This window comes from Carassius carassius, chromosome 16 (assembly GCF_963082965.1).
Source record: "Carassius carassius chromosome 16, fCarCar2.1, whole genome shotgun sequence".
In the NCBI taxonomy this organism is placed as follows: Eukaryota; Metazoa; Chordata; class Actinopteri; order Cypriniformes; family Cyprinidae; genus Carassius; species Carassius carassius.
In genome coordinates, this window is record NC_081770.1 from 17,680,317 (window position 1) to 17,697,454 (window position 17,138).

The 17,138-nt window shown below is 35.0% G+C and overlaps 1 protein-coding gene across 2 annotated transcripts in view; it reads right to left on the bottom strand.

Annotated features, from left to right (window-relative positions):
* Positions 1-17,138, bottom strand: part of LOC132159763 (low-density lipoprotein receptor-related protein 1B-like) — a 283,789-nt gene that overhangs the window by 265,703 nt on the left and 948 nt on the right. The window lies entirely within an intron of this gene.

Below are 17,138 nucleotides of genomic sequence, written 5' to 3' on the forward strand. Positions count from 1 at the left end.
TTACTCTGATTCATACAATGTCCGAACTATTAGAACTCTCCTGAGCGCGTCCTCCTATGTGCATTCTCAGCAGCAGGCACGTGCCTCACGCCTCGTCTTCTACTTCTTCTTGCTTTATGGCAGATCGCAGTCTTATAAATGCATTACCGCCATTATCTACAATCTCAGTTAGGAGTGTCAATGGTCCACTTGAGCTCCTCCTCAGTCCTCCATCTCTTCTGCACCACCACGGCCATCTAGATCCCGTCCTTCTCCATGGCTCCTCCCTCCGTCGGCCCCACCGTGGCTCACCATTATGGCTGTGGCATGGGTCCTGCTTGGCTCTTTCTGCTCCAAGTTCTTCTTGTTTCCTCCCTGGCTCCTCCCTCCATCTGATCCACGCTGGCTCCTCTCATTTCCTCCTCGGCTCCTCCCTCCATCATCACCTCCCTGGACTTTGTGTGCCGCCCCCCTCCTGGGTGTCCTTCCTCCTCCTGTGCCTCTTCCCAAGTTCCCACTCATCCCTCCACATGTTGTTCCTATGGCGCGAGGATGCGCCTACCAGGAGGGGGGTAACATGTCACGCCCCTGGTCTGTCTGTGTGTGTTTTTGCTCCCCATGTGCTCACTGTGACCTAGTTTTATATGTTGATTGTGTTCAATTTAATAAAGGACTGTGTTTTCTATTTTACATCTCCATCGTTATGTGACAATAACATTATCATGTTATCATAAATTTACAGGTCACTATACATATATTTGTAAATGTTAAAATAATATGTTTCATTAGTATAGCCTGAAGGCATGAACGATATTAGCATTAACATGGTTTTAGAGTAAAAAAAAAAAAAAAGCTTTACAGCTGACATTATACAGAATAATTATTCTAAATGCTTTTATGAAATTAAAAGCTTCAAATTTTTGCATTTAAATCTGTCCCCATTCACTTCAATTGAAGGAGCCTCGCCAGACACAATTAGAGAAGAGTCCAGTCAGCACTTACAAGCAAAGTCATTAGAACCTACTTTGATGCGCTTACGATGGCAGGATTTGAATTCAGAATTGTGCCGTCAATGTACTGTTTTAAATTTTCTGAATGCTACTAGCATAGACTCTGCCCTGAGTATAAAATGAACCACTTGCTGCAAAATTTGAAATGGGACGAGCTGACAAGATCATTTGTTCCCATTTAATTTAGCTGGGATGCAAATGATGTGTGAGATAAACAGCCTGAGGCAATGTCAAAACTATCACCATCAGAAAGCAGAAAAACCAGAGCTGGGCGCAAACCCAGATGATAAACAAGCAGCAGCGAATATGTCTAGTAAACACATGGCTGACATGTGGATATCAGGCACGTTATAGTTGGGAAGGTTCTTTCAGCACCACGGACAGCGTCTGATTCTGCTGACGAAAGCAGAAATACAGCTGTCTGTTTTTGATGGACGCTCAGAATAAAAGAATTAATAAATAAGTAAACAGGAGGCTTTCAGCAGCAACTCTGGTTCTGAAGCATAACACACACATAACTCTGACACATAACTCCAGTTTAGTTTGCTGCCACCAGTCGGCTTGGAAACACTCTCGGTCGTTCGTCTTCATTAACGCTTACAGTGAGCAACACAAATATGCAAACATTCATGCCAAACTTTGTGTTCAGTTAATCATCCTAACTAGACACTGGATAAGAACTGGGAAATATTGGCCAGGAATAACATAGAAACAGTTCTCCAGTGATGTTTATCCATGCACCAAAAGTATTCCATATTATTATAAATGCAATGTTTAAAGGGGTCATAAGACGTTGCCAAAATTACATTATTTTGTGTATTTGGTGTAATGCAATGTGTTTATGCAGTTTAATGTAAAAAAACACATTGTTTTCCACATACTGAACATTACTGTTTCTCCTCTATTTCCTGCCTTCTGAAACGCGTGGATTTTTTACAAAGCTCATTGGTCTGAAAAGCAAGGTTTGCGCTGATTGGCCAGCTATCCAGAGGGAAATTGTTTGTGCCCTAATCCCTGAGCAGAGGGAAATTGTTGAAGTTTACTTTACTTTGGAACATTCGTCCATGGATTTGTGCTGCGCTGCTGCTTGCAGCATCTTCTAACACAAACTAGTGTGACCTCATATACTTCTGTAAATTAATATAATTTAAATTCACGTCAAAGTTTAATAAATTCAGAGAATCAAATTTACGCCTTATTTCTTTGCATGAAAATTTTGGCCATGTTATGCAAATCTTCCCACACTGTGATGTAGACATGTCAGGGCTTATTATAATGAGCCATTTTAGGAGGGCGTGGACAAGTCTTAAAGGGATAGTTCATCCAATAATGAAAATTTGATGTTTACCTGCTTACCCCCAGACCATCCAAGATGTAGGTGACTTTGTTTCTTCAGTAGAACACAAACCAAGATTTTGCAGTTTGTGTTGCAGTCTATCAGTCTTATAATGTAAGTGGATGGGAATAAGGCCAGTGACAAACTTCTATCGATGGCAAAATAGGATATGTTTGACAGTTGCAATATTTGAAAATCGATAATTATTTATTTATTTTTTAAATTACATTTATATCTGAATTTATGTCAACCTATAGACTTTCAAACATCAAAATGTCATGACTTCATGTGTATTTGTGTACAAAATGACATATAAACATATTTTCCTATTCTATTTTGCCTGGAAACGCTTCCAACACGCTTGCGTGTCGCGTGAAAAATAGGCGTCGATTCTATTTCTAGCATGCACGCATTTTTAAACCCTGCAGCTTGTGATGATACACTGTGTAAAAACACAAAACAATCATTCTGTGCAAGAAACTGAACAGTATTTATATATTTTTTTTACCTCTGATTCACACAATGTCGAACTGTTAGATCTCTCCTGAGCGCATCCTCCTGTGTGCGTTTTCAAGGAGCAGGTCTTCTTCTTCTTGCTTTATGGCGGATCACAGAATTTTTAAGTGCATTACTGCCACCTATCTCTCAAGTGGACCATTGAAACTGTAGATCTAGTGCCAATGGTCCACATCAAAATGTTGATGTTTTTATGACACAGTTTGTTTACATAAATACAGTAAACAGTTTACAAATTAAAAAATTTAAAAAAGCTAAATAAAGTGCTGATTGCAAGCTATACCAGACTACACAAGTACAACGGAATGCAAATTAGCAGTGTGGAGACAACCAATGGGAGTGCAGAGTGAAGCTGATACATTTGAATATTTCAGTAGAGTAGGAACACTTTCAGTCTGATGAACTTTAAATGTTGCTATAGCGACTATTCCTTTTGAAACAGACAAACAGACAGAGGGACAGACATGCAAACAGACGGCGTATAAATATCTGTCAACAGCAGACAGCAAACTTGATTAAACTGCACATAGATATTAATACAGTCATTATTATTCAAGGAGAAAAAGCACATATGGTAATCTGAGCCTCAATATGCAAACTCAAAACTCAAACTCACTTCCTAAACCTAGAGAATCTGCTGCCTTCCACATCAAATGAAAAAGGAAGCAACCGGAGCAATGAGACGGTTTCATCAGGAGAAAATGTGAAGGTCAAAGAGCAGGCAAAAAAAATGAGCCACATGCTATTACTTAAAATATTGTATCCTAACATAAAACAAAGAAGACACTATTTAAAAACTGTTAAATTGTATCCTAACAATAAATTTTTTTTATAAATTACCTATAAAAATAAAAAGTATATATAACAGTATATATATATATATATATATATATATATATATATATATATATATATATATATATTATATTTTATGAATCACACATTTTAGATACATCATATTTCAAATCTTACATTGCATGATGTGCATTATGAGTAGAAATGTTTGAATCATGAACAAAGCAGAATCAGAAAACAACTGTAGGACTGTCTCTTGCATTTTGGGTGGATAATTTATTAAACATTATTCTATATATGGAATTAATGTGTTATGAATGTTATAAGTATTTTAATTACAATGTACAACTGCTATTTTACGTCTAATTATTTCACGCTACGCATAATATATTACTACTCTTCATTATTACAAACTGCATTTAAATATTCATCATATATTGAATATTTATACATATTCAAGTCTTATATATTTAAAATATAAGATTTAATATGATTAAATAGTCTTACATAATCATCTAGAGTACACCTATCCCTCCGTCTATCCATCTATCTATCTATCCATCCATCCATCCATCTATTGTTATTTAAAAAGCAAAGACAGGCCCAGGCCTCATTATTCCAGCAAGAATGAGAAAGCATTTGATCTTGGAGACATACTAATGTGATTTGAACAAAAATAAGCCGACACGTTCACTTAACGGTGAAAGGTTTTGCTAAAAGCAGCTTGGAGGTGACAAATTAATTAGGGTCACTAATATACTTACAGGTTATGCCTTCATAATGTAGCAATTATTCTAAAGACGTTTTACAACACCATTAAGAAAGATGTCTATCAATAAACCGACCAAATAAATGCGCACCGACCCGCCGTTTATACATTTACATTCGGCAATAAAACAGAAGCATTAGCCTTAATTCAAACCAAACAAACATAATTAGAAATACTTCAAGCTCTAAATCCAATTATCACTCGGGCATTGTGGGAAAAACCGTCCAGGAGCTGTTTGTCCCTGAATTAATTCAGTCAATACTCATCTGATTATAATGTACCATCTTAGACACGCACAGCATTTTTATCAGCGATGATAAATTGCTAAAATAAGCACATTATGGTTCTCGACAGCTTCTAGGTCCGACCTCTGAGAGCTTGGACAAACGCGGAGGAAAGCGCCGCGCCGCCATCCTGTCACTTCACAAGGACATTAGCGCGAACCGCGAAGCTCTCGCGCATCGATTCCACGCTCCTGCCAGTGTAAACAGTCGATCGATGGCGTGTTATGAATGTGCTATTTATCAGATTAAGCCTAAGGGGAGTTTTAGGATGATAATATCTATCACTTTTGTCTCGAAACCCCTTCGAGATGGATTACGGCTGTTAACTTACAGCTGAACAATATGACAGTACAAGCTGATTGAATGGAATCCTACTTTAGGTTCAAGGAACAACCTTAGCTTCTCATCTGGTGGTTTAAGCTGGAAACGCAAAGATCAGAGACTAGAAATGATGTAACTGAGAAAACGTTTTCCACATATGTAGCTTGGAGCTGGACACTTTTCCTGCATGTGTTTCTGTGGATTTCGGGGTTTGTTGTGTTCAAGTCAGATAAACAACAGCATTTTGTTGTTGAATTGACTTATACTATTTTATTAGCATTCCTATCAGACAGCACAAAGGCACAGACTAGATACAACCCATTGCAAAAGGACTCACTGTTATGGAAAGTCTATGCAAAAAGGATGTGTTGAAAACAACACAACATGTGTTGTCTCTTAACACACCTCTGTGTCTAGTTAAGTACAGCACATTTTGTCTTACTTTTAACTCAACCATTGTGTTATTCCTGTTCATTTTCAACACACCATGTGTTATAGTTATACAGTTTGTGTCAATTATGTACACAAAATGACACAAAATGTATTAATAGTCAACACACACACAATTTTTTTTTTACACAATTCCACTTCCTTATTGAGAGGGAAAAGTAAAATAAAATAAAAAAGCTTATGTAACGAAATAAACTAATAAGTGCATGACTTTCAAAACAAATAAGTACGTTTATGTGACATAAAATGGTTGGAAAAAATAAAAATCAATCAATAAATAGATACTTATTCAAGAACTGGCTGCCAGATGTGTAGAGTTGCAAATATGTTGCAGTGCCAGGTGATTTTTTGCACAAGCAGCCCACATAAAGAATTATGATGCTATCGTTTCTTTACATAAGCTACTTAAATACACCGTGTCTGTGAAACTACCCAAATACTGCTATAATAACGGCTTGCAAAAGCTCGAGTTCAAAGTACAGTGATTTTATATTCTGATATAGCACTGAAAGAGTCCAGAGGGTCAAACATGTCCAGTAAGCTTGTTAGAGGATCAGCAAAGGTAATATAAGAATATCATGAGTGATATTTTGTGTTCAGTTTCCCTCTGTCTCATTATGCAATGCAATGCTACTGTTAGTGGCCCTGCTATCGCTAGAGGTGACAAGGCCTGTCTGATACCGCGCTGCAAAGGGAGAAACAATACAGTGTTTGTCACAACAATACAGTCATAGGTGAAAATCCAGCACGCAGACGTCATCAGCTGATCGTCTTGTAATTCTGAACGCTGTACCGGTTTTGACACGAATGAAACTGATTCTCAGGTCATCCACCTGTTTCTTTTAGCGTGATAACAGTTCAGGGAAAAGCGACATGCGCTAATGTGCAGAAAATACAGTAATACATCACTGTCATAATTTTGCACGTCAGTGAGTAGAAGCTGAACGGCACAGGGAAGGTAATTATTGAGCGTAATGGTTTTTCAAGGCACCTGATTCAAACCCTAAACAGTCTGTCACCAAACAAGTCTCAGGATGCATTCGATTTAGACTCGTGTTATTTCAATGTTATTTCCAGACACTGTGTTTGTTCAACGAGAATTCATCCTGGACTCAAGTAGAAAACTAAACACACATGGAGGAATTCAACATAGAAAAGAAAAGATCACAAAAGATTAATAAACAAAAAAAAAACGTGTTTGTCTGTGTGTATATATATATATATTATAATAAGAATTTGTAGGCATTTGTTTGCGGTTCAGCTCTTCAAAGTATTTTTGGATAGAGTAAAATATAAAATAGTGAATAAAACTGAACAAACAAACATTATGTATGCGCACATGACAAATAAAATAACAATAAAATTAAATATGAAATAGCATTAAAGTACACACTAATTAAATTTTTACAAAAAAATAAAAAACTTAATAACAGAATATACATGCACTTACATGCAATTTAATCAATGCACATTTAAATAAGTACTTATGAATGAAACATTAAATTATAATAAGATAAAACTTTCATTAAATAGTATAAAAATCCATGATATTAAATTGTTGTGAATACAAGAATGTGTGTGTGTCTTTGTGTGTGTAAAATAGTATAAACGTGCATACAATTAAATTGCAATGAAAAAATAATTAAATAAATAAATAAATTTGTATTTAGGTATATGATATATAAAATAAAATAAAACAGTTTATGTAAAAAAAAAGTGCATGAAATATAAAATCAAATAAAATACTAAAATAAAACAAATAAGTTTGTAACAAAAAAAAATAATATATATATATATATATATATATATATATATATATATATATATATATATATATATATATATATATATATATATATGTGTGTGAATTAAATAAAATAGCAAGTATGTTGCCGTGTGATTGCCGATGATTTATTTTGCATAAGTAGCCCACAAAGAATTACGAATTTTTTACGAATAACCGCATGCATGACTCATTAAAAATAAAATAAGTGTGAAAATGCATGACATTAAATGGCTCTAAACATATCAATACAGTATGCAGTACTACATAAATAAAGTACTGCATGCATAAAATAAAATAATTAGTATTAAAGTAATTTCACAATAAATAAATACATAACAGTGTAGTGCATAGCACATGATTACAATACGATCATAATTAAATATGGCAATTACATTTTTAACTCTTAATATTGACCTTGCAGTGGTGTTTTAGCATATTTAGAACTTGGTCAAATTAGTTTGCAGCTAGTTATTAAGTAATAAAATGTATTTATTATTTTTATTTCATATATTTTTTATCACTGTGCAAAACGGAATTCACTCCTAAATTAACTACTGATTCCTGAAAGATTTGCCTTTTTGAGTTTATGATATTCACCTGTACAAAGTATTGTCTTGTCATTTGGCATGAGCGTACGCTACAGACGGGGTTTGGGATCTATAACGGAGTCTATTAAGTGTTTATAGGATTTATAGCCCCTTGGTTTATAGTCAATAGAGTTGTGTCTTTATTAGTCTGGCTGAGTTGTTGTTTTGGCCTCTGCTATGTGAAAGACTTACGACAGGAAACCACAGAAGCACATTCAAAGCGTGGGACTTTCAGGCCATTTTAACCTGCTGGATACAAATTGATTCACACCTACTCGCATAAAAACATTTGAAGTTATTGAATGCATGCTGAGCTTTTTCTCTCTAATTTCCATAATGCAAAACTTGCATTTTACACAATATTGAATGTGTAATTTGTCAATAAATTATCTCTACATGAAGGCTTGAATCTGCTCCATATGATTTGATACATTGATTTATCGACTCTGAATCAGTACAATGTTAATTTTGTGGTGATTCTTAGTTAACCAGCCACCAGCTCATATTCTGAATCTCATGTTCTGAGAGACTTCATATCTCGAGATAGATTTACGGTAATATTTGAAGATGAAATAAAACCCCACTGGACAACAACTCTCTGACTGGGAAAATAAATAATAAACCTTCAAGAAAAATTGCGATATTTATGCATTTTATACTAAAATACATTCTTGTTTTGTTGTATTCGTAGTATGTAATTCTGAAGTAATTTGACTTAAAAGGATAAGTCATTGACACAACAATGAAAATTCTGTCATTAATTACTCACTCTCATGTCGTTTCGACTTTCGTTAATCTTCGGAACACAAATTAAGATATTTTTGATGAAATCCGAGAGCTTTCTGAACCTGCATAGACAGCAACGCAATTATCACGTTTAAGGCCCAGTAAAGACATCGTTAAAGTACTCAACGTGACATCAGTGGTTCAACCGCAATGTTATGAAGCTATGAGAATACTTACTTTTTTTTTTTTTTTTAAGCAGCTTTATTCAACAATTTACTCTCTCTCCGTCAGTCTTTGATGCACATTTATGGGTGAATAGTCCCTTTAAAATAAGTGAAACACTTTCCAAATATGCTGTTTGAACAATCCAAAATCTTAATTTCAGTTCAAAAATGTATATTGTGTATGATAGAAAAACGCAAATAAAAAGACAACCTCCTTCACAAGTCTATACATTTGAATTGATGTGTAGCATTCACTCACAAACCAACTGAGAACCAATGATGATTTGGCATCTGTGGGCATTTCTTTGCACTATAATATGCAAACTATCCAAACAATCTATAATAATTACATTTCCCCTTCAGTTTTGATGTCAAAACATCCACAGATATGTACATGGAAAACAAAAATGTAGTGTCAGTAAAGATGTGAGAGCAACTGCAAAAAAAAAAAAAAAAACAACTAGCAGATTTGTTAGCTTCCTTATAAATACAAATAATCGCTACAATAAAAAGCAGCCCATACAATGTGTGTGCATTATATTTAAAGCTTGCAAGTCTTAAATCTCATTCTTATTTCTACACATTTTAACTGGTGTACAGTTTTCTCACAAACCAACTGAAAACCAGTGAGCATATTCACATGCACAATAAAACATTATTAAAATTACTAATTACAATACAAAAAAAGAAAACAAAATCCAAACCCATACGCATATTTTTCGAGCCTTAGTCTCAAGTCCAATGATATCTCATGACCAATTCATACATATTTTACGAGGTGGCTAACTCATACAAATCCATACAACCTCACTTGCACGATTTTGTACGATTTATCTGGAATCCAGTCTAGGGGCTGTGTTAGAGGTAGGTCATTTGTTCTAATTCATACGAATTGGGAAACTCGCAAAAATCTTACAAATTCATATTACCTCACTCATACAATTTCATACGATTTTAGCTAGCCACCTCATAATATATGTAAGAATTGCAATGAGATCGGGTTGTCAAATCTCATACTTAATTGTACACATCTGAACTACCATTTAGTGTTTATTTGCAAACCAACCAATAACAAATGTTGTCTTCACGTCAGTTTTTACATGAACAATAATACACAAACTATGAAAATACTAAAAACCCAACCATGCAAGAAAAAAACATGCACATCACAAATAACATCATGATTAACGAGTTTCACTTTCAGTATTGATGTCAAAATTTCATAATAATGAAAATGTGTATGATAAAAAAATTATGATAAAAGCAGTCTGTACACTGTCTCAATCTTGACTACACATTTGAATTTGTGTGTAGCATTAATTAGCAAACCAGCTAAACAAGCATACAAAAATACTAGAAACAGCAATACAAAAAAAATGTTTGTGTCAATTATAAAATACTTTCAGTTTTGATATGAAAACAGATACTGTATGTGCACAAGATATGCAAACAAATGTGGGCAACAGTAAAAAAAAAAGGGGGGGGGGGGTGATTACTTTTGCACAAATTGCTAATAATCTTCACCTGACAGAAAATATATTGCTGTGTTAAGCATAATTGTTGCAAGAATCTGGATTTATGCTCTATCAATGGAATCAAACCTGGTGAACACACACACACACATACACACACGCACACAACATAAGTTTCAATTGTTTCCTTAAATAAGGCTATCCTATGTCTTCTTCTGCCTTCTGAATATTGCGCAAAACTCATACAGAACACAAAAGAGCAGAGCGAACATTGTTCAAACATTCCCGATTTTTCCTGAACTAATTCTTTGATGTTAATGATGACATTCGAACAAAACAAAACCAAGTGCGCAACAAAACAGTGAGTGTCTGCGCGGATTAAGGGCTGCTTTTGATTGTGTTTGTGCACATTTCTGTCTGTGCAGAAGTAGTGACAGTACTGATCTGAATTTAAAAGACCCCCTGTTGTTCCTTTCCAAGTTAAAAGCATCACATCACAGTGCTTTCGCCTTTGAGAAACATACAGCCTATAGCTGCTTCATACGGGTACAGACTACGCTGTCTCTCCTCTAAACATCTGCTTTCATTTCATCACTCGATATTTATGGCATACTTGACAACCAAAGTTATCAGACCAGTGAAAGTAAGGAATGTTATCAAAAGTAAGCGAATGTGTTGGAGTTGTTCGTGAGTGTGGGAGTCAAGTGTAAATGCAGGTATGGAAGTAGGACTGTGTGTCCTTCGCTTTTTGCAGCTCTTGTAGTCTCTGGCCTGCTTTGCTTTCTACACATTTTATCCTACAGAAGCGTTACCTCCAAAGGGCAAACTAAGGCAGAAATGCTTTCATGGGAATGCAGCAACAACAAATGCACTCCAATAAACACTGGTCTGCATCCCTGTCATCATCAACAACAAGCTCAGATTGCCACACTGAAAACAACAAATTCAAGTGCAATACGTCAGGTGCAACAGCGCAAGACTTTGCGACTCCAAAGTCACCTGGCGCCTAATGGAGGGCTCAGACCTTCAGAGTAATAACTGATTTGTCAGATAAAAGACAATTGCATCCCATAAGAGTACAGAAAACACAAAGGTTTTCTTGGTGATCATGTTCACTATGAAGGCATTATTTTCATTATAATTGCATCCTACTGTCATTCTCAAAATGCATATCTTATAAAATGTTGTATGTTATTCACTTACAGTCTTCCTTGTAATGTCATGAATTTTTCAAAGCAAAATATAAATATAAGATGAAAAACTTTAATTTGTTAAAAAATTTGAAATATTGAAACCGTTTTAGTATTAAAAACATTTTCTAACTGTAACGCGAATTAAATAAGCATTTTAATAATAACAATTGGACGACAAAATAATGCTAATAATGTCATAGTGCGGGAAAAAAACACTTAATTGTCAACGTGACAGGTTTTGTCGCATATATCAAGATATGTGTATGTGTGTGTGTGTGTGTGTGTTTGTGGGTGTGTGTGTATATATATATATATATATATAGACTTCCATATGCATGATGGCTTTTTTGGCTTGTGAACTATTGTTATACTGAATGACATTTTAGTGGGTGTCTTCTGTAAATCATGCTGAAAAACATGACATAATGTTTGGTAGAATTTTGTTGGACAGCCAACGGCCTATTTTTGTTTTCCCCTCTTTAAAGAAATAGCACATATATAGATCTGAAAATAGAGTCTGGATTTCAAGATTTAGAGTAATTAGCCATGGCTTTCTCGGACAGCTGTATGACATGCCATTGAATTTCTAAATACGGCAGCTTTAAAGAATCCAGAAATATGACGGACGTAAATTAGGCACCAGAAATACAGCCATAAATATCAATTAGGCAGTCGCCGTGAAAACTTAGAAGTACATAAGCCTCTGATGCATGGAGACGCCCATGACTCCTCCTTACTGAAGTCTGTCTCCATAAATCTCAAGGATCAAAGACACTCTCTGTGATAGAGGCAGAAATTTTTACTCTCGCTAATGGCTTAAAAACACAACTGTAACCATCTCCAAGACTACAATCGTCCATTAGCATCGAAACCGAAGGGTTTTCTTGGTCACGTGCCAAGTAAAGACTTCCTTCACAAACAGAAACATCTGGGTGTTTGCAGTATTGAATTGGCACTTTCCACAAGAAAGGTATAAAAAAAAAGTTTTTTTTTCTGTCAACAAACAGTCTGTGAAAGGAGGTGCTTAGGCTTAACTTGAGAGGTCAAGCTAAAAAATTATTTAGTATTAGTTATTAATATTAATATGTATTCATTTTACCGTACATGGAGATTTGCATTTCTTTTCAATCCTGTTACCAAAGTTTCAAACATATTTGTGATCTAGCAATATTCTAACATTACACATTAAATACATATAATATTTAGATGTATTTAGCTCATGGATTTATTCCACTGCATTATAAAAACAAATAAATAAAAAAGTCTAAATTTGTCAACCTAATTTCAATGTCTAAATACATTTTAAAACATCTCTGTGATTTTGCAAAAAAATTTGCATGACACATTAAATAATTATGAAATGTTGATGTCTTCAAATTAATTATTAATTTTTTCCAATGAATTATATATACATATATTTTATTTTTCCCAACACTGTTACCAAAGTTTCAGACAAATGCAGTTTAAAATATATTTGTGATTTTGCCTTGGTTTAGCATTAAACATTAAATAAATGTAAAATGTAGATTTTTTAAAGTAATGCAACATGTTTTTTCAATAGCATTTAGTTAGAACAAACAGACAAAGAATTTACAGATTTTTCAACACTGTAACTAAAGTTTCAGACAAATGCAGTGTAAAATACAGTTTAAATGTATTTGTGATTCTCCAATTTTCTAGCATTAAAGGTGCCATGTGCAAAAATTGAGGTAAAAATATCCAAAAAATGACCTACACGCATCAAAAGAATGAGAAGAAATAAGGGCGATGATGTCAAAAAATGTCAAGTTATAGTGCAGCAGAGATATCAACCTTAATTAGCATTAGCATTACTAGCCCCGGCCCGACAGGTGTCGTAATACCAGTTTCGGCCATGGGAGGCGGTATGCGGGCAACATAACCACCAGCCAACCTGCAATACACGAATAACTCGCACGGCTTGTGGGCGTACTTATACCTGATGTCAATCGTGTGGAAAGTACAGCCCACTACTTCATTTCAGTTCAGGGAAGAGAGCGGAAGGATGACTGAAGCCCTTGGCAAGAGACCACCACCCGCTACAGGGAAACAACCGCGCTCGGAATCACAAATCAAATCCGATAAGAAAAGGAGCCGAACCAGAGTAAACATCGGCACTGCGTTCAACTGATGGACCTGAAAGAAATGAGGTTCGACACCGAACTTGCAACATTTCTTTTGGATTGGTAAGTTAGATGCTGTTAGTATTTCGCTAGAAGTTTGTTTTATATGTTTGTGTATTTTTTTTCGGGAAGTTATAACATAGAAATGTATCGAAGGCTGTTCTATAAACGTGCTAATGTTAGCGATGGCTAACCGTAGCTGCGTTTGAAAATTAGCTAGCTATAACTTACCCATATTTTTATATCATAAGTAACCTGCTCTGTCTAGTCTGTTGGTCTCCGTGTCCTCTTTGCTTCGTGGTTTTTCTGTACGTGAGAAAATTGATGTGTGGCGTGAAAGCGTGTGTAAAGAGTCAATTGCGTGTGTCTCACGGTGAATGCTTGAGGGTTGGCAGCTCTGGTTACGTTGGTTGGCGCTAGCTTGGTCAACATCAGCTGTCTGATGTTGACAGAATGCTGTCTGTCAAATTAATTTAATTCAAATAATGTGTATATACAACTCAATGTAATATGAATAAAACGAATATGAACATATTCACTGGTAAAGGTGAAGGGGAGTAGCTTGAAGATGTCATGTTTCAAAATCACTTGACATCACCCAACGTTCCTCTGGAGGCAAAACGTCCTCTTAGGCTTCGGCTATGGCTGTAGGGTTGTTGTGAAGGTAATTAATTCATATTAAGTTAAAACAAATCAACAGAAAGAGTAACAGGATCATACATTTGCCTTAATCTGTCACTTAGTAGTAACAAACTTGTTTGGGAACAAAGTTTGGAAAGTTGTATTAATTATTGATTTAGTTCTCTCTCCCTCTCTCTCTCAATTAGCTATTTGTCATACTAAGTACATTTTATGCCATATAAGTCTGAAATGATAAACTGAAACTGGATGTCAAGGACTTCATCATCGACTGGTGAGCCTGGCGTTCGTTCATCCATCCTAAACATAGGCAATACTGAGAAATTGTGCATGACCATTTGAAGAATTGGAAATGTACTTCTATGTCACACTATAAAGATCTATCACTTCGCACCTGAATTTAGATCTCGTTCTGTGAGAAAAAACAATAATGAGCTAGACAGAAAGAGAGAAGACGGAATAAACATGAGGCATAGCTTGGTGCATGACCACAGGCTGAAGAGGATCCTTGAAGAGTTGGCAGCTGAATTGACTGACAGTACTGTAAGAGACCCTCAGGCTGCACAACTCAAAGTTCAGCTACTTAAGATGACCATGAACAAAACACACACACACTAAAGCTGGACGATACATTGAATGTTTGCAATATATGTCCAGTGATCCTGCCTATACCTTATTTTTTTTATTATAGTTTTTGTTGTTGTTTTAAAGGGTGGCTCTACTCCAGTAGCAAAAACTGTTTTAGATGTAATTTTTCAGTTTTCTGTGAATCAGTACTAATTTCGATTTATTAGACTATTGGAGTTTTGATTAGATATATCATGCAATTTACCACAAATTATTTAATTATTAAATATCATTTAGTGAAAACTGAACAAATGCCTTTACAATTTTTATACTGTATTTTACTTATTGAATTTAAAAAAAATTGAGATCAAATACACACACACACTATGCGTGTGTTAAAGTAAAGCTTCTTATAGATATATATATATGTGTATATATATATATATATATATATGTGTATATATATATATATATATATATATATATATATATATATATATATATATGTATATATATATGTGTATATATATATATATATGTGTGTATATACATATATATATATATACATATATATATATATATATACTTTTAAATTAATTAATTAATTGATGAATGGATTATTAATTAGCATTATTTGGTGAATATAGTACAGATACCTTTGGAGCTAAATTTGATCCACCAGATGCAAAAGAATTACTTTTTTAATTCAAACAGTCTTTTGTTACCACGTTCAGTGCTGTCTAACACTGCAGCTGCTTTTAAGTCATGATTCATCTATTTTGCAAAACATTAAAAGCTACGTCCTAATGATAAATATTCAGTCCTGACCCTGAGGCACATGTGCTAACAATGTGTTCTCAAAAACAATTCCTGCGACTTCACATTAAACTGTGGTCATTTTAAAATGTTAAATGAAGCTAAACCCCCGAAACCTAATGAACATTACTAAAAATAAAGATCATTTCACTTCAGTAATGGAAAATAAAACCAAGACTGAACTGCGGTAAATAGTTTCACGCTGCCAAAACAGAAACCAAGCGCGAGAAAAGAGAAAAGAGAATTTCTCAAGCCAATATGTCTCTCACAGCTGAGTCATGAGTCAAGTCTTGAACTAACATGAAAAATCTAATGCAACATTGACATTCAACAAGGCCTTGACAAGGCCTATCCCAGGAAAACAGCATTCATATCCGACCAAGTTGTCCAGATCACCATCCACCAATAAACACTATTCCAAAATCCTCATTCTCATCTACATACATAAATTTAGAACTTTTTTTTTTTTTACCAATAAGTGTTTCCAGAACTAAGCAGACAGAAGTTGAAGCCAAAATTATCACCTGGACCACAACGCCACCTGATTCCATTTATAATAAAACTAGTTCCTCTCAGCCATGTAGTGAAATTGCATCCAAACAATGAAACGGTTTGGCTGAAGATACACTCTTACAAAACAAGCACATTGACACAAAGGTCAAATTCACATTATTTTTTGCATTCAAGTGGAAATTCTGCTCTAGTGTCAACAACACGACAGATTTCCAATCCGACAGAATGATATGTCGCCCGAAAGGAAATATCTAGCTGACGTTACATTGAAAGAAACACATTTACCACCCTAAGTATTCAGTCTATAGGCCATTAGTGTTTTCAGTTCGCAGTAATGGAGCCCTAAGGGAGCTGCACTTGTTGCGGTGCTTGATTTGTTTAAGGTAACCACATTTTGTCAGCGGTTTATTGAATGCCTGCTCGATAAACTAAGTAACACACCATCCCACGTGAAATGTTCATTTCAACATGGACTCTAAATCTATTTTCATTGACAAACCAAGCCTAGTGGTCTGTTTTATGTATCCAATCCAAATCCTTTATTCAGATTTGATTCAATTGTAGCTCACGAATTAGGAAAACTTATCCGAAATGAGGCCATTTGGCACTTTTTTGGAAGATGTTTGATGGAGATCAATTGCAAAGTTGTGCTATTAAAGCAGTCATCCGGTCTGTCCAGCTAAACACGAGAGTACATAAAGTGTCTAGGCAAAGTAATTTTGGCAGTTTTAGGTATCCATGATGCCATTAAGCGATGAATCATTCGGTTGCATTAACCTAATAAACTGTTCATGGTTGTGCTGTAAATGCAACCCTGCCACTTATACAGTGTTAAACTAAGTCGCATCTGATGGATCAGTGTAACACATACTCACTGCATTATTCCTAATAACACACAAAGATTATACTGCATTTAAAAGCCATCAGGGAGTCAGCAGCAGATGCTTTTATGAAAAATGGCACTCATACCCCAGTTAAACCATCTACTGTTACAAATAAACGTGACTGAATAAT